Raw genomic sequence first — 20,626 nt, 5'->3', positions numbered from 1 at the left:
GTGGGAATTCCTGAATAAAAAATAGAAAGATAGAATAGATTAGAAATGTGACTATCAGTAACCGGAGAAGATTATAATGGTACCTAAACTACTTGAATTGTGTTCCCTCTCTATTTCTCAAGCTAAAGAAGCTCAAGCCCTAAAGAAGTCATCAATCACAATCACGTCGAAAACGTAACCAGATAGAGACTGACAGATGTTGGATGGTGATTTTCTGCCTGACTCTCAGGTTTGTGTACTAATGATGGCTAAAAATAGCCAGGTAGAGTCTCGATGACGAAACTTGAGGACAGGGGAGGTATCGCGAATCGCGAATTCAAAACTAAATAACATTTACGAAGTTCGTGTCAAATTAATGATAATTTTTTTAATCCGAAAATGGATGTGAAAACAATATACGGTGCTCCTTGGCAGAGCCTTATGCCCAGCAGAGAACAATGAAAGGTAAGTGTCTGCCTATTGGTATCGTACAGGTCGTATCGTTAGATCCAATACCTAACGGATTTTCATAAATGTATGGAGAAAATGATGAAGTGGACGCACCTGTTTGAATTACTATACAAAGAATACCGAATGCCATGCGTTCGTTGTCGTAAGATGCCGAAACGTGGACGCTTGCGTTAGACATCGTAGAAAAACATTAGCACAACATTAATAGTACCTATGTCTTTATTGTGCATAGTTATAATGAGATAAGTTACTATACAAAGAGAGCCGGTACATTTCAGTATTTCGATCAGAAATGCCCCTCAACTCGAGGTCATTGTCCTCATCCAAGTGGAGAATGCTGCAATGCCTGCAGTGGAGCAGTCAAAGTAATGGATAAATTACTGATGATGTGTTTATGTGTTGCCGCTCGATAGGCTACTATTGATAGTTGAAGAATTCACGATAGTATCGATATTATTGGTAAACAACAGTACTATATCATTCCACCCAAAGGCTGTTTTGAAAAAAACTCTTTTAGTGATAAGGCCGACATTTTTGTACCTATGTTGTTGTTGTCTAAGGTACCCCAGTGGTACAGAGGGCCTTCACGAGAGTGCACCACGCCGTTCTTGGAGTAGAATTTCATTTATTTTTTTTTATTGTCATTGGAAGAAGTAAAACTCCTGAACCATCTTTTCATCTATGTTTGTCTGGGTTAGCAATTTTACCACCATAAGCAAAAAAAACAAATACAAACAAAGCAAGAAGTTTTAATCTCGGCATCATTTATCTTCCTTGATGCAATATTTTTTACCGAGAAGATGACCTTTTAAAAACACTAGAAGAAACTTAACATTTTTCTCTCGCACGTGTAATGCGTTTTTAAGCTGAAAGAAAACAGTTGAAAGTTTCACAGTAACCGCTCGCTGAAAAATCTTTAAGGTAACCAGGAAGCTAAATACAAAGATTATTAACGAACCACCACTACTGAACAACGGCTAAAAATTAGATCTACAGCAAATATCCTCGGCCTATCTCATCCAGCAACCGTCAGAATCCTAAACTATGTTTACCTATTCATAAAATACGCTAAACCGAATTAAACTATCACTAAACCCTCAAAACTCCTAACACCCTATCAATCTGTCATGGCGTCCGTATTTATAGAACCAAGGGTCGGTTATTTTAGTGGTAATAACTCAGCGATGCACACAGAAAATGTCAAACTCAGGTTTAAAAAACTTAAAACACGTTCTGAAGGCGAAGATTAACTTCTCGTCTTTACTAAGAGTTTCGAAGTTAATGGCTTGGCTAATGAACAGTCGTCTTAAACGCTTTCCGCTTTATCTATTGTGCTTTCACTGGGAACTTTTCAATCTTCCAGTATTTCTAGGTTGGTTTTTTTTAATTAACGACAGCATTTTGTGTCCTCATCCAGTGTTTTGTGGGGGTGACGTGTTAGGTACTGGACTACGCTATGTGTACTAGAAGGATTCTGCTTTAATTATGGATTAAGATATTATGACTCACCATCAAGTACTTAGCTAAAGATTGCTTCCTAAGCTCAAGGACTTCAGTTAATCACGAAATACCCGCCATTAATAATTACGAAATACCCGGAGTAAGCATTACTTATTTTAAAAAAAAATAAGGCAACAAAACCATATCTTTAATTTCAACGCAAGACGGCTCCGTGAACATAAAAAATAATGATATTTGCACTGAACAAAATTAAGTCATACTCCTCGGGGAAGTAAAAGAGAAAAAAAAACGGAGTACAAGAAAGAACAGGCTAATTGTTTGGACAACCGGACGCTTTCAACCGGAAAAATGGTAAGGATATACTTGACAGCTCCGCACGGCTCCATCATATTTAAATTGAATCCCGCTTGTGTGTCAGTGTCTTGGATATCATATTTAATTTTTATTACAATAAGCCTGAGCGAGGGAGATTTGAAATTAAGCAGTGAGCTTTCGACACTCAAGAAATTTTACGGTTGAGAACATAAAAGTGAAGGTTAGACACATAACGACGCTACTGAGAAATCGACCGCATAAATACACAATAAAACGCTACATAAATAAAGGATCTTCATCTTACAATACTATGTATTATTCAGATTTTATTTAATTTCGAATTTTAAATGCGACATAAAACTGTTAAGGCGCTTGGGTAGATTCTTGATTCGTAGATTTACATGTAAATTTGTAGCCAATAATTATTGAATGCCTAGTTCATGAAGGAATGGATTCAGATAATGTAATGAGGTTGTTTTTTGAATGCAAGAAGACTGTGATCATTGAGCCAATCCCACCTACTCGTTGTTTACAATGCTGTTTCCTATAGTTCTGTGCGATATAATTACTTAATTGATTCTACTTTAAGAAGATAGATAGTGTTCTTAATTAAAACAATTACTTTTGCCTGAAATAAATAAATCATAAATAATTACCTATTTATGTTACTATTACGGTCTTTATTATTTTATATTTCATACTAAAGGCTACTTTCTACCACCGAACTTAGGTACTTATTAAAAATGAAGTCAATAACACGGCAACCCTTCCGCTGAAAATATAGAGAGCTATCATCCATCAACGTCGGAACTGGGTCGGGGCCTCATACAGACTTCTTTAAAATGAACTCCTCGAAATGTGGATCAGTTAAAGTTCCACATCGATCTTGCTTCGACAGCTGTGGCCCGAAGAAAAATTAACCTTAGTGGCGTAACACTGCGGTCCGTTGTTACTTGGTAAAGTTCCGCCTTTGTGCGGCGGCTTACGGTATCGTCTGGCCTATGACCCACGAGATAGCAGACGAAAAGATTAGGTAAGTACAAGTACAGCTGATGCGGCTGATAAGTCGCATCGTGGACTAATAACTTATGGATAGCATCGGCATTTCTTACGGCCGTTGCTCCGAATGCACTCAACAGTTGGGGAGTTTCAAAACGCTCGTGGAATCCGCCGGTTCGTCCAGAAATTAATATGTTTATGAGCGCGCGCTACAACGCGGCACGGAACGCATTCGCTGTAATTTAGCTCAGTGTCCGGCTGCAATGGACACAGCATTTTTAAACTGTACTTTTTGTGTCTACTCGCTTTTTCACTGGCCGGATGTTCCGGAACCGTTGAAATCTTACTTTAACATGACGCTAATGTTACAATGGAAAGCATTTTTCTGTTTGCGAGTGCCACATTTGTCTGGCTTTTAAGTTACCTTCATACTTAGTTCTATTATTATTTCCGTCTGGTCTGAACCGTATTAATTATATGTAAGTTTATAATAAGAGGATATAATATTACAGTGTTGACATATCACTATTTCACGATTGAATAAAGAATAAAAACTAATTTATCGCCAAATCAAAATCTAAGTAGATAATTTACGACCTCAACGACAAAGGGGTGCCACGTCAATACAGATGCCGAACCGCAGCATTTTTTGCATAAGTGACCAGAATCTCTACGGCAATAGAAATAAAGGCGCAATTCGCATACATCAGCAGACGCGTGCTCATTTCACGCGTGTAAAATGTAATAAGGAGCATAAATTTTGGGGTGCTAAGACTAGAGCGCCATTTCGCAGCAAATGCTGCTTTAAATCCAAGCATATAAAGGTACGTGTCGAGTGAATAATGTTTGCAATTTCACTTTTAGTCGTATTATGAATGGAAACAAAACCCTGTACAGGAGCTGGGGTTGAGAGTTTTGGCAAATAACATGTTGTAACCCCATAGTATACAATATTTATTGCGCCTAGGGCGAGATTATGAAAATGTTCGCGGATATGATTAAAAAAAATAATTTGAACCGTAATTTATGTTTTTGGAGAAGGTTTTCTTTATGAGAAAACGTTAGAAGTGGGACACAAAGTTGCACCATTCACTTTCAAAGTTTAAACATGCATGTGCGACCCACATATTCTAAATTCTGGATGCTGAAGGAGTCGCAATTTTACTCTGTGCGGAATGCGCCGACGACATTTTATACAGCATTTTGCTGGCTGCTAGATAAGAATATACTTTGCCAGCTGTAACTAGAAGGGTTTTACTATTGTGAAACTCCGGAGCGTGTGTCGTTTGTTGATAATCTGTAACTTTGTCTTCACAGGCATCTAGATCTAGCCTTCTAGCTGGACTGTCAAGGCCTAGTCAAAGCTATACTTTTGGAGTACTGTCAGTTTCACAAAAAGAATGTCAGTTGAGTATGTATGTATTTCAGCACTGTCATTGCTGAATTAATGATAGAAAGGAAAGTAATTGCTTTGTTTGAAATGGTTTGAACACTTTTGATATTTTAGACGTAACTCTTGAAATTTGTAAAGGCATCGCTATGTATATTTTTCATCAGCTGGAGTTAATACGTATATTACCCGTAACCCAAACGAGAATAGTAGATAATAACCCATAAAACACCTAACTGCACACATTAAAACTATTCTATGACTCATGTCTTATATAATTTATATCAGCTATACTCAAACTGCGGCCCGCGGGCCGCATGTGGCCCGCCGGGCCTTTATCAGTGGCCCGCGTGCCATAAGACATAATAGAGAATATAATTCTGTGTAAAAAGTATCGGGATTAGGTATATCCATTAAACAAAAAATGTTTGTTATTCGTCCAAATTTATTTTATCACCTTCAAAGTTTGCTCCTTCAGAAACGATACACATACGCCAACGAATTATCTAATCATCACAACATTTTTTAAACGCTGTTTTCAGAGTTGTGTTTAGTACTCGTGGCGATTTTTCCGTATTGTCTTCTATCGATTGAAAACAGTGCCTCGAAGTTGTAATTTGAGTTTAGGAAAAAAAGAAGCTAGAGCTGTGAGCTGCAGCCATATCTGGTTAATATGGTGGATGCTCGATGGTATTTGTCGAGTGTTTGCTCAAAAATTCATTTACAATGATGATCCTTGTGCGCAAGGCACGATATCGTGGTGCAAAATCTTTTCTCGATTTTTTTTCCACACATTTTTGTCGAATTTGTTGTATTAAATTCTACGTAACCCGCAAACAATAATATTTTCCTACCTTTTTATTTTCTAGCAAGAATTCCCAGTGCACAAAACCACGACAGTCAAAGAAAACAGTCATCATGACTTTAACTAACAACCGATAGAAGACAAAAAGAAAAATTTGCCGCGAGTACTAAACACAACTCTGGAAACAGCGTTTAAATAAATGTTGTGATGGCGTACAGTACAACCTATAAAGTCCTGAAAACGGGAGTGGATTATAACTAATTGTTTAAGACCGTATTTAATCGATTCAAAGCCATTATCAATTGGTATTTTATTTTTAAAATGTATATTAATGTAAATAAATAACTGAAAAAGATAAAAAGTCTTAGCACAATCTTTCTAATAATACAAAATCTTAGCAATTTTTTGTTTTATTGATCTAATCTCGATATTTTTTACACAGAGTAGTATATAGAATAGAATAGAATTAATTTATTCACGAGAAACAAGGTATACATAAGTTATTAAATACAGTAATCAGTAAAGTGACAGTCATGTTTCACCGAGTAATCGGTATGTGAAATATAGGCATGTGTTTTTTATATTATTTGTTAGTTTACATCGCTTTATAATAGTTAAAAAAAATGTTGAGTACCAATGATTTATATGTATACTTGTATGTATAAAAGTACTCACATATTTTACTACCTAGCTGAAATCCATTGGACAACTTTTCAAATATCTAGAAGTCGTCATAAAAATAATTCCAGCATAACTTTACAGACATTATTGAAACTTTTGTAATCTGGCTCTCTCTTCAAGTCGAGATAGCAGTGAACTGTTAAAGCTATTTCATTTCTTTATGTTCTAAGAAGCCTTTGAAACTATACTTTTACTATAATTTTCCACTCATACTTTCAAAGAAAATCCAAAAGTTCGAAACGACTATTACGTAGGTAAGTATTTCAAAAAATTATAGATAGTTCCTAAAGAACTCAAAAGAATATGCATTAATTTGTCTTAATATCACAGGTTGCCTCTGTTATGGTTATTTTTTTCAACTGTTTAATAATTGTCTGTTTCATAACATGATGTCTTAATATAAACTGTAGGTTTCCTTGAAAACAGCCACTGAAACTAATAACTTAAGTTATATCTGTCCATGTACCTATTTGTTTACAAATTCGCAACTTTAGCAATATGATTGTTCGGTCCTAGTTCTCATAACGAAACAAAACCTTCGTCGACTCTCCAAGTGCCAATATCTTCTGAAATTGTTGAGGACAAAACCGTGACACGTCCTGTCGCCACATGTGCGGTAGTAATAAGTTTGTTGGCCACAAAGTCCCCCTAAGTTGGAAGGTTGGACGTCTTTTTAGTTACCCCGAGGAAACAAGTCGCCACTGTTGCATAAAATATTGGGATGGAATCGCCCGTAAACAAACCGAATGTAGAATAGGATAGATTCGGGGGAAGCGTGATTTTTGCTAGTGTTGCTGTTTTTTTTGTTTGCCTTTACTCGGTTTTGGGGGGGGGTATCTAATGGATGATTTTAAGTTGTTTTTTTTAGCACAGTTTTTGCTTCAGCTGGTATTTTATTTCGTGTATTACTTCACTGATACGTGTACTGTAAGTTCTGTAAGCCCTTTTCGGCCAGTCAGGCTTCCTGCGGTAAACAAGTTAACAAACCTTTTGTGTCCTTAGTTATAATTTTTGGCCTCCATAACGTCACCTCAAAAACACATTGAGGTCCATTCGTTTTCGAATAAACCAAAACAAATCCATTAGGTATTTCAACTTGAATTATAACTCTTTTCCAGTCAGCGCTTAAACTCGCATACACTTAACCTAGTCAAACAGCAAAACTTCCGAACTTTACTGCGATCGAAGCGACTCGCTCGGGAGCGTACAAAGTATAAACACTCAAAAACATTATTCATCCTTCTCTCGCCCGAACTCCATCCATATTCCATATGTTGACACAAAACAGATGCTCGGGACACTTCCAAGTTGTTTCTCTTCAAACTGGTTTTAGTTAAAAAGTCGTAAGTAACGCTGCATCGCTTACTGGCATAGATATGCCAGCCGTATTCTGGGAGAGAATAGATTCTGGATATGCAACTATGGTAAACAATGTGTCTATGATTATCTTAAATTATTGTTATTGCGATATAGTCACATTATTATGTGTAAGAGAGAGGCCTATATCCAGTAGTGACGACTGGACTGATGATAATTATGTACAACAATAAGGGTTATTCTTCTGCTAAAATTATGAGTTTCTGTAGGTAATTATCGTGTTCCTGTGAATCCTGATAACATTTTTTCTGACTGCGTCACTAACATTCACGTTCGTAGTGCGTAGCGCGTGCCAGTCTTTTACTCCAACTATTGAGTTTGAATTCATTGAGATTGAATCAGGATTGACCCCATTTTACTGTTATCTTCCGAATCGCAGCGTCTTTTATGAGGGATAAAAATCAAACGGGACATAATTATAGAATGATAGTAGCGTAGAATGTTCTAAAACTTCCAGAATAAGACTGCTAGAAACTTTGTATAAACGAATGGATGTTGAGTGGTACGGGGGAGTCAACTTGGATTAACAAGTTTAAATGCAAACTGTGTATGTAAATAAACAAACTAGAACTGTGGGATTTACAGTGACAAAACGAGAGCTGATTGTTATTTATTGGACACCATTAAAACTTTACATATTTTGATTTTTGATCTTGACGAACCTAGAGACAGTTTTTTCTGATCTTTTTGCAGATCTTCAATATCTTTTTCTGTAATTATTTTATTATTTATAAGGTTATATTTGTATAAGTATACAAAATGTGGACTTACCGCTATTCTATTCTCTGTGGGGGTTTCAGTACCTGCACCTGGCTGTCTCGAATGGAACCTTTGTACATATGCCCAAGGTCTAAACTGCCTTCCTAAGCTTGGACCATTTCCCACCACGCTGGTCCACTGCGGTTTGATGGGTTCACATATCTAGATGTGTTAAATCTAGATATGCAGGTTTCCTCACGACGTTTTCCTTCACCGTAAGAGCGATGGTATACATTGTACTTAAATTCAAAGAACTCATTGGTACATGTCAGCGCCGGGATTTGAACCCGCATCTCTTGCGTGAGAAGCGGGCGCTTACCCGACTGAGCTACCACCGCTCTCGGACTTATCGCTGTATGGATTACGAGTATTTTTCAGATTTCTAATTAAGATCCGAAATCTTGCAGCAACTGTATTACTCGTATGAGAGGACAACCATTATTACATACATGTCGAAGTAATATTCTTTGATTTTAATATCTATCCTCAAACTGTTTGCGCTGAGGATGGGTTATTATGTTTTTGTTGATTGTGTTTATAGGTTACTAACATACATAATATACGCACGCCTGTCTCCCAGAGAGGTAGGCATAGACTATGGAATTACACGTGCCACGAACCTCACATACTTCTTCCTGTGTTACTTTACTTTACATTTTCTATTCAACATCTTACTTACTTATGCTCTTTAATATCGTAATAGCATTTGGAATTGGATATAAACCAGACATGTAATACAGGCTATCCAAAGTAAGAAATTAACTGAATATTAAGCAGAAAAGTGGGTCGTTTTACTAAAAAAAAACTCGCAACCAAAACCAATTAATTGAGTTCGGATTAATCAAGATCGTATCACCATTTACAATATCTGTCAACTGTCAAAAGTCACGAATTTGAATAGCTGTGAAAAATATTGCCTTGTGCTATAAACATTTCAGTTGTGATTGTGAAAATAGTGTTAAAGTGATTGTGATGTGATAATTCACCAGTGCAAACGTTATCTCTGCGCAAAACCAGCTGCAAATACACAATTAATATCACAAAACCAATAACAATCTTCACTATACCCACAATACATGCCATCAAAATAAAAATAAACTAACAAATCTACCCTCGTTTTTCCAACATATTACTGTGTTTCAAAATCAATTTTGTCACAGATTAACCACCATGTTGTCAATCCTTAGAACAAGTACTCCAATTACTTGATAGAGTTGCCATCCTAAATTAAAAACTACCATCATGGAAGAGTCAATAAGCATGTCCCCAGACCTCCATCAAGAAAATCGAAATACCACTGCAAACGAACAGAATACTGAGAAATCCAGTACTAACAACAAAGATCCACAAAAACTAATCCAGCAAGTCTTTCACAAAGCCATGTTTGTACCTAGACCGAGAGCCAACAGCCTAGGGGCACATTTGCCTACAGGGGAGCCCCGTGCTTCAACATCATCATCATCATCATCGTCATCGACAAGACAAGCAAATACTATGCCTTGGCAAAATGACCAGGTTCCTAATGCTAAGCGCAAAAGAATGGAGTCTAGCCCAGATTATAACACCAATGACACTAAGGTAACCAAAAGCAATATTCCAACAGCAAATAGCTTTGAAATATTGGAAGTCAACGAATCCCCGGACCCGACCTCAGCCCAAGAAAGTTTATTTATCCCGAAACCGGAGCCAATATTTGTCACCGGAGTCACAGATGTGATAAAACTTAAAGAAAGCCTACATCAAATGTTACAAGATGTTAGTAAATATAAATTGACCACTCTAAGATCCGGCCACATTATCAAAATAATACCTGCAGATGTAGAAACATATAAGATCATTAGGAATAATTTCATCTCAATGAATGTTAGCCACTACACATACCAGCTGAAACATGAAAAACCCTACCGTGTTATCATAAGAGGCATACACGCATCAGAAGATGTGAACAACATCAAGATGGAACTCGAATCACTGGGCCACACAGTCAGAAGTGTCACCAATGCACTTCATAGGCAGACCAAGGAGCCACTTCCACTATACTATGTCAACCTTGAGCCGAAGCCAAATAACAAAGATGTTTATAACATCAAACACCTAATTAATATGATAGTAAAGGTAGAGGCACCATATAAAAAGAAAGAGGTTGTACAATGTAAGCGATGCCAAAGGTTCGGGCACACAAAAAACATGTGTAATAGAACATTTAGATGCGTAAAATGCGGAAATGACCACCCAACTACTACATGCACCAAGTCACGTGATACTCCTGCATTCTGTATTAACTGTGAAGGTAGCCACCCAGCCAGCTATAAAGGATGCACAAAGTACAATGAGTACAAAAACCAAATATATAAGAAAAGCAACCCTAAACCAAACACCCAGAATAATATTAAAGAACAATCAGCAGAGCCAACCTCAATTGTAGACAAGAATCTGATACAAATGAGATATAGCCATCCAACATCCACACAAACTTATGCAAATGTAGCTGCAAGGTCGAATGCTGGCAGTAGTGCTACTTTCCCTCAAACACAACAATCTCCAACTGAAACAAGTGACACTGCAAAGATCATGGAAGCAATGTTTAGTAGATTTGAACGAACCCTCGAAAAAATGTTAGACAAAATAATGGATCGTATGATCCATCTAGTCACCACCGTCATCAACTCCAAATGATCCAGCTCCTTCGAATTGCAGAATGGAATGCCAACGGATTGTCAGATAGAAGACAAGAACTAGAAACATTCATATACTCAAATAAATTAGACATAGTATTAATAGCTGAAACAAGATATACAGTAAAGAATTACTTAAAGATACCTGCCTACTCTACATACCTAACTAACCATCCATCTGGAAATACACATGGGGGAACAGCAGTCATTATAAAATCAAAAATCAAGCATTATGAGATAGAAAAATATGAAAAAGATTTCCTACAAGCGACATCTGTTATAGTGGAGACTAACCAAGGTCCAATAACCGTCTCAGCAACGTACTGCCCACCAAAACATAAGATATGTAAAGCTGAATTCAACAAATACCTAAAAAGTCTGGGGCCTAAATTCATAGCAGGTGGAGACTGGAATGCGAAACATGTGTATTGGGGATCCAGACTCACACTACATAGAGGAAGACAACTATACGAGGCTATAACTGAAAACCATTGTAATAGCATGTCTACTGGGAAACCAACTTATTGGCCTACAGACCCAAATAAAATTCCAGATCTACTAGATTTTTTCATCACCAGAAACATCACGAAAGAACACAGTTTAGTACAACCAGCTGATGACTTATCTTCTGACCATTCTCCCATTATAATAAATGTAAGCTCTGAAATAATACTGAAAGAGACTATATTACATCTTACCAACAACCATACGGACTGGACCACCTTTCAAAGCCATATAGAAGATAATCTAAAACTCAATATTCCACTAAAAAGTCAGGAAGACATAGAGAGAGCTGTAGAGCACCTGAACAACACAGTAGTGTCAGCTGCGTACCTTGCTACACCCGAAGTAAAGAACACGTTCAATCAAGCTGACTACCCCTGGGATATTCGAAAAAAGATTTCTGAAAGAAGGAACCTCAGACGAACTTGGCATCAAACTAGAAATCCAGAAGATAAAAGAGCTCTAAACAGGGCCTCAAGACATCTGTCAGTACTAATAGAGAAATCAAAAAATGAAACAATCCAAAAATACCTGTCAAAAGTTGAACCCAACACCAGCTCAGATAATTCCATATGGAAAGCCACGAAAAAGTTGAAGCAGCCGACTCTAGCAATTCCACCCATCAGGAACATGGATAGGAGCTGGGCTAGAAGCAGCAAAGAAAAGGCAGACACATTTGGCGCACACCTTGCTAATGTATTTAGACCTAATGAACCAGCAACTGATGAAGCAAGAGAACACACCGAAGAAATTAAAGAACTAATAACAGCTCCGTTCCAAATGTCCAGGCCTATAAAACCAGCCAGGCCAGCGGAAGTGCATAGAGTCTTGTCGAACCTAAAGATCAAGAAAGCTCCTGGATATGATCTTATAACTCCATTAATGCTAAAACGCTTACCACGAAAAGCTGTAGTACTGCTCACCACTATTATCAATGCTATCTTAAGGACAGGGCATTATCCAGCACAGTGGAAAATTGCACAAATATTAATGATAGCTAAGCCAGGAAAACAACCAAATGAAGCCACCTCTTATAGACCACTAAGCTTGCTACCAATAATATCGAAAGTGTTCGAGAAAGTGCTACTAGCAAGAATAAAACCTTACCTGGTAGACATAATCCCTCAGCACCAATTCGGTTTTCGTGAGAAACATGCCACTATAGAGCAGGTGCATAGGCTTGTAAATGAAATTACATCAACACTGGAAAACAAGGAATACTGTTCAGCAGCCTTTCTGGATATATCCCAAGCTTTTGATAAAGTTTGGCACTTGGGACTGAAACACAAGCTAAAGAACCAACTACCACACCCCATTTACTCAGTACTCAACTCCTACCTATCCAACCGATGCTTCCAAGTAAGACATGATGATGAATTATCCAGCTTATATCCAATAGAATCAGGAATACCACAAGGTAGTGTGCTTGGTCCCGTGCTATATATACTGTTCACGTCAGACCTCCCTACGACAGAAGAAACAGTGGCAGGTACATTTGCTGATGACACAGCTTATCTTGCTAGTCACAAAGATCCAGAAATTGCATCACAGAACCTGCAAACTGCCCTCTATAAAATGGAAAAATGGTGCAACAAATGGAGAATCAAGGCTAACGAATCCAAGTCTGTACATGTAACATTCACTCTCAGACGAGAAACTTGCCCCACGGTCTACCTGAATGCGCAACCCATACCAAAAGCAGAAGATGCAAAATATCTAGGAATGCATCTAGACAGACGACTCACCTGGAGAAAACACATCTGGACAAAACGAAAGCAACTTGACTGCAGATTGAGATCCATGGACTGGCTAATAGGACGCAGGTCACAATTATCAGCAGAATGTAAAATTCTGGTCTATAAGGCCATTATTAAACCCATATGGACCTATGGTATCCAATTATGGGGAACAGCATGTAAGTCCAACATTGCCATCCTTGAGCGGTTTCAGACAAAAACATTGAGACGGATACTTGGGATACCATGGCATATAGCAAACAATCTCATGTATATGGACTTAAAGATACCTACAGTGGCAGAAGAAATAAAGAAAGCCAGCCTGACCTATCAGTCACGACTTTTCCATCACCCTAATGAGCTCGCATCAGCACTGCTAACAGATAATGCGCCGAAATTTACACGACTTAAGAAAAAGAACATACTTGAACTGAAATTATAGTGGAACCTTCCCATGAATGGTAACAAAAAAGGAGGATGGAGGTCAATGGGCCTCACTCTGCTACTACAACAACCCAAGGAGATACAAAGTAGAGAAAGAGATTGCTTATTATAGCCCACTGCTATAGATTGCAATGATGCAAACAAATGAAAAGTGAAAAAAAAAAAAAAAAAAAAAAAAAAAAGATCGTATCAGGTTTAATGCCATGTTTTTGGCAAAGTTATTAATTATTGTGATGGACACAAAATCTGGATTATGATCGCGTTAATGATGAAGTATTTCGTCTTTTGAGATTAAATAAAGATGATTCAGAGTAGAATTTTCCGTTTTGTAGATAGTCAAGACGAGAAACTACATTTAATATATAAATGCACGATTTCTGGAGTGAAGTTAAACCTATGTGTGATAAAACTACCTGCTGTAAACATAATTCCTGCCCGCTGGACTGACGACCTTAGGCGGGTAGCCGGTAGTGGTTGGATGAGGAAGGCCGAGGACCGAGTGTGGTGGCGCTGCTTCGGAGAGGCCTATGTCCAGCAGTGGATTATTATTGGCTGCTGATGATGATGATGATGATAATGATAATGAAACATAATTGCAGAAATTGACCATATTATTTATGTATGTTTTATTCCCTTAAGAATTGTGAAATTAAAAGAATGATTCGTTTTTAGGGAGCTCAGATCATTATGATGATGATTAAACGAGTTAATTACGAGTGAATAGCATAGCATATCTAGCCTTATCCTAGAACAAACAATAGGCATTAGACGAACTGGGTAATGTATTAAAATATTTTTTGCTCGAGAACAAAACACGCGCAAACTCAAACCTGTTTGGGGATCGGAAAGAGCATACTTATTACTTGAGTGTTTAAAGTTTAAACCATTAACCGTATTTGCATTCACTTAAATAAGTTTTATTTAAAAAACTTATTTGGTACCTACATGTCACATAATCGGGTTTCTTAAACTAATCACATGTACAACATGTAGGTTAGTTAGTAGATTAAAGTCTGTTTTTTAATCTCAGATACTAAATTGACAGATTCTGAAAGACTCATCAACAGTTGATGGTCCGGCGATTAAGTGACGTATCGTTCTATTGGCGGGAAAATCGACTGTTGATGACCCGTTCAGAATCTGTCAATTTAGTATCTGAGTTTAAAAACAGACTTTGTTAGTACTGGTGTAGATCATGGCAGCCTAGAAAGATTAAAAAGAAACAAAACTCCTCTCGGTTCGAAATTCAAAAAGCAGTGTCGTTATCAAAGCTCGCGGAACAAATCGTGATTACAAGCCAATTAAACAATTAGTTAGCGCCTTTCAACTTGGAACTCGTTGGTACTCTAGCCTTCAATTATAAACTTTAATTCAACAGTGACAAGAGTCATTTCAAAGTTGCCGCCTTTGACAGATTAGTTCTCACGTCTTTAGGTAATTAAATAAAGGATTATTTGGCGTCTTTAGTTTGTTTAAAATGCCTGAAGATAATCTAAATTGGGGTAGCTTCAAATTAGAGGAAGGCAAAATAAAGATAGTCTTGTTATACTTACAGGCTAAATAAATGTTAACCTAACCGCATTGAACACCTGTAAAACTTATGGATGCAATAAATAATTGAGTAATGAGTATTAATTACGGCTTCTAAAACATCAAACGCACTGTCTACATGTATCAAAGCTAATAAAACTGTGCCTTACAAAAAATATTTTGCAGGCGTTCACATATTTTTTGTTATTTAAACACATGATTGTTGCTGTCATTGGCATCAGAATTATTTCCCAGATAATTATTATCTGGCTATTGAAAAAGCAGCCCATAGTTATATTAAATTTTCTGAGGCATTTGAGAACTCCAGTAACCTGAAATAAAAGCTACCTTATACCTTTATGTAAATAACCTACCTACCTACTAAAGGTAAATAATACCTAAAACAAATAGTAGGTGGGTACCAGTTTAATGAGTTCCATTGACCCCTAGTTTATGATGGACTAAACTCTAGTATTCAAAATTATGAAATAAAATAAATTAATAATTGTTAAATTATGTCCATGTAAAATCTTTAATTAGCTCTATATATATATATATAAGTAAGATTTAGCTTGGTATGATTCCATAAAGCATTGGTTTTTCACACAATGAACTAAAATAACTTACATTATGTATACCCTAGCTCACTGGATTACGGTTTATCATCAACATACTTAGACCCTGAACACTATTACATTATGTATACCCTAGCTCACTGGATTACGGTTTATCATCAACATACTTAGACCCTGAACACTATTACTATTACTGAAGTAAAATAGTGAGTATATGTTTAATAAAAATCAACTATGTAGTAGAAGACAATATATGCTTCGGTCAGTGATAGCATTATGAAACAGGCTGTAAGAATATCTAAGATACTGAAACCAAATGCTGCAAGGCAAGCCGGGAAAGTTTAATACTTATCTTGATTTGAAATAAACAATTGTGCTTATGGAAACTAAAGAATACTTTATTTAAATATGATTGCTTGATTATGATTCAGGACAGGCCGGCTGGTTACAAGTGTACTTATGGGGTACCAATTGTGATAGAATACATGGGATGCATAGAAATGAATAGATCCACCGGATTGTATGAGCTGGCAATTATTATATGATCAATGTGTTGTATGTATCATGAATTGTGATAACTTGACAATTTTTTTTATGTTAAAGATTGATAAATCTCATAACTATTTCATTAAATAAAAAAACCATTGCACAGCTAATAATAAACAATAGAATTTGATACAATTTATTTATTTTTTCTCATCTTCATTTACTGTACTAGTTGTGATAAGAAGGTATGTTTGACTCTGCAAAATATTTAAAATTGAGATTGGTCAGTATACTGTAATTTTTATGGGTAAATAGTTTTATGTGTGTTAACTAGTTCTCATTCTCTACTACTAGGTCTTTACCTAAATACATAAGTACTCTAATCTAAAATCTAACTAACTAGGTGCCTAATTGTTGTTTTTAAATTCAATTGTTTTGTAAAATTAGATAATAACTAGGTACTACTTACCAATTTAATCAATAACTAAACTGGAATATCTAATCCAACAGCTAAGAATATGCCTATAGAAGTAAAAAACCATTTGAATTTTAAAAAACAAGGTTGCAGAAACAACTCGAGAAAGAAAAGAGGCTTCGTCCAAAGAGGCTGTACGCGATCACGACAAGGCGCGTTGACCTCGCCACAACAATGTATCAGTAACGAACCTTAGAACACTTCAAGTTGGTTTATCTGTTTTCTTTCTCACTAATGAACTAAAGTTATAGCATACTTCGTAAATGAATTAAATGGAATGATAGTAGGAAGGTATTCTAATTTTGAATTTCTACTTCGAAACTTACTGGAAATAGGAATGAGTTTTACTGTTTCTACTTGAACTTTTGTTTGGTAATTTCTGAGTCTATAACTTACTAGCTACATGGTTTGAGCATAAGTTACGTGTTTAGATGACCTGCAAGGCTGCAACAGGCGTGTGTATAGCAGGATTAACATTATATCCAACTCACAGGAGTCCGAAAGTTTCTACCAAAGAGAAGCACACATGCGCTGTAGAGCTTTACGAAGTAAACAAACTAAAGTTACCGAAGTTCACACTAACTTGCTGAAACCAAAATAAACTTACCTTTTGATGCTCAAAGACGAAAGCTATCCAGAATCCGCATTCAAACACACAATCCACTTAGATTTTAAACCAGCATTCCTGAGTAACACACAAAACTTGTAACTTCTCACACACTCACTGTTGTTAAATCAGTTTTTCTATTATTTTTTCACATAAACACGGCAGAAACTCACTCAGAGTAACAGTATTAACTTATAATTATTTGAAACCACAAGTTTTACATTCATAAAGCACGTTTTATCTCGTAAAAACTTTTAAATTCGCTATAAACAAGCAGAGCTACACTCGGCGCACGTCGGCCATTTTCGCCGAAAGCGACGTAGTGCACATTGTGAACACTAGAGGGCAGTGCATGTATCTCATATGAACTCTCATCGTGTTTATTTATGTACGTAACCCTTGGTATAGAAATATTATTGTTTGTATGGGTGGGTTCATTATGAAAAGATTATGTTACCTAACATTATGTATAGATTCGGAAAATACGTGACAATACTATGATTATGAACTTAAAATTAAGCTTAATATTTTAAAGCAACTTTATATTTTTTGTAATGGCAATACTGCACTGCACCATTTATTGGTGTTGCAATCTCCATTGATTTTGCCTGAATAATACTTTTCTTTTCGGCTAAACCTCGGATATATATTATAGTACTTCGGGAAACTTTTTATCACTCTCTATAAGATAGGTACCTACCAGGCTACAGGATTTCATTTCAGAGGTATACGTAGAGAATGATTGGTTATTCAATGTAATTATCTCTGCCTATATGGCTTTTATGTCATGTACAATGCTCACATCAAACCGGAGCCGGTCGCCGTTGGTGAGGCAACAATCGAAGTTGTGCAAGAATATGTCTACCTCGGGCAGACTATTCGGCTAGGCAGAAGCAACTTCGACAAGGAGGCTGCAAGGCGCATCCAACTGGGTTGGGCTGCATTCGGGAAACTTCGTCACATATTCTCCTCGGCCATTCCTCAGAGCCTGAAGACAAAAGTCTTCAACCAGTGCGTCCTGCCAGTGATGACGTATGGTGCAGAGACGTGGACACTGACGGTAGGACTGGTCCACCGATTTAAAGTCGCTCAGCGTGCTATGGAGAGAGCTATGCTTGGGGTTTCTCTGATGGATCGTATCAGAAATAAGGTTATCCGTCAGAGGACTAAGGTTACCGACATAGCTGTCAAAATATGCAAGCTGAAGTGGCAGTGGGCTGGTCATATCTGCCGAAGAACCGATAACCGTTGGGGTGGTGGTGAACCGATAAACGCAGCGTGGGACGCCCTCCTGCCCGCTGGACTGACGACCTTAGGCGGGTGGCGGGTAGTGGTTGGATGAGGAAGGCCGAGGACCGAGTGTTGTGGCGCTCCTTGGGAGAGGCCTATGTCCAGCAGTGGATGATTATTGGCTGATGATGATGATATGGCTTTTTCACTAAGGCATTTGCGATTTCTCCATAGGTATCTAAATAATGTATATGGTGATCCAAAACTCCACCATTTCGTTAGTTTAAAAAAAAATCTAATCAGGTAGGTATCTAAACCTTAAATTATTTCTTACTTTTTAGTGGTTTTTTGAAGTCGGTTTTTTATTTCTTTTAATTATTATTTTATTTAATGGTTTTAAGTTTATTTGCAATATTTGTCAATCAAAATTAAGATGCAAATGATACCAAAAAGTCCTACTAGTCAATACGAATCATTCAAGCCTAAACACGAGGTAGTTGCTATATACCGTTGAGAAGTTCCCTTGACTGCATTCCGTTTCCATCATCAGATCAGCTCAAGGTCACCATCATATTTTTTTGTTATAAGAACTATATTTACGTTTTAAATTTCATTAGAATCTGTTAATAGGTACCCAAATGGAAATTCATACCCTGTTTTTACCCCTTTACCCAGCCTTGGGGGTGGAATAAAAAAAAATGGCGGAGTAATCGGTGAACATACATAAACAAAAAAATATATACATATTACATACAGACGAATTGAGAACCTCCTCCTTTTTTCGAAGTCGGTTAAAAATCTTTACTAAAACATTCGAGTTTTTGTTTCTCCACACAGTCATTGTATCTCAAAACTTTCATAATTTTACACTAGAGGCGCCACTTTGTATGCGAGATAACGTTAGGTAAACTTCTTTAGTTTTTGCAAGCAGTAAATATCTTGTAGCAATGTAATTGATCTAATGTTCTTATCAATGTGGCTCCATAGTCATGAAATGTGACGTATCGAACAAAAAAAAATTTGTTATTAGATGGTTGATGGCCAGCGATGGTTCAACAACAAGAAATACAACAATACCAATAATTATATAGGTAAGTATTATAAATTATAGTTTAGCTGCCAAAAACTATTATTGGTAGGTAGGATTATAATACTAATAATAATCTTTAGAAAACCATTTTATACAAAAACTTTAGAAATCCAATTTCGTCTCGTTGCGTTGTACAAAAGTTGTGTTAGAACTATTAAAAACTGAAATTGACTTTTCTGAGTCAATTGTGTGTCTGAAACTAGTCTTGGCTATTGGGAATTAGATATATTTATTTATCTAAACTGGAACACCAACAGAGTTTGTTACGAGTATGTTTGTTTATTTATTATTTAGGTACTTAGGTACTATAAATGATATGTTTATTACTTATTTATTCATTATACTTATTGATGTTCTGTGACTGAACCTTACCACCCTGATGATGATGATAATTAATAATATGTATTAAACTAAGTACCTACTTATTTTATTATTTCTATAAAATACAGAGTGTTGCAAAACTTGTATAGTACTCGTAAGTCAAAATAAAAGAACGAAAGTCACGTGAAAGTTGCTAAATATAAAGGAGCAATCTTCAATAGACAGAACTACGAGTAAAGTAGATATACCTTTGCACTGTCCCATCAACTCAGTATGTAGGAGACGCAAACCACTGGGATATACAAACAGGGAAATGAGATGAATTTTCCTCTCCAGCACAGGAAATGAAACATCCCGGCAGATCGCCCAGATTTTCAGGATAAATTTACATACAAGCTCCCGTACCGTATCTACCACCATAGAATAACAGGTACAGTAGTATGGTACTAGTACTCGTTATTCTATGCTTCCACCAACGCACATCACATCAACAAATCCTCAATGAGTCGAATAAATACCCAGAAGGTTCTACGTCTAACTGTCGTCTACTTCTATTCCTTTTTAACCCCCGACGAAAGGTATATAGGATGTTATAATTTTAGTGTGCCTATGTAAGTATCTGTATTTTCAGTGTGTCTGTCTGTGGTAGCATAGCTTCAAAACGACCGATTTTAAAAGATTTTTATTTTGTTTTTGTAGGGTCACAGGTAATGTTA

General features: G+C 36.7%; 1 protein-coding gene across 1 annotated transcript in view; it reads right to left on the bottom strand.

Moving 5' to 3' along the window:
• The window catches only part of LOC105382892, a 531,219-nt gene extending 513,636 nt beyond the window's left edge, over positions 1-17,583 (bottom strand). Inside the window, exon 1 of the mRNA XM_038110292.2 lies at positions 17,270-17,583. The gene's annotated coding sequence lies outside the window, so the exon portion shown is untranslated. The remainder of the gene's footprint in view (positions 1-17,269) is intronic.
• Between the last annotated feature and the right edge of the window lie 3,043 nt (positions 17,584-20,626).

The sequence above is a fragment of the Plutella xylostella genome, chromosome 27 (assembly GCF_932276165.1).
Source record: "Plutella xylostella chromosome 27, ilPluXylo3.1, whole genome shotgun sequence".
NCBI classification, from domain to species: Eukaryota; Metazoa; Arthropoda; class Insecta; order Lepidoptera; family Plutellidae; genus Plutella; species Plutella xylostella.
Note: the sequence above shows the minus strand (reverse complement) of the source record. Positions and strands in the feature narration are given on the sequence as shown.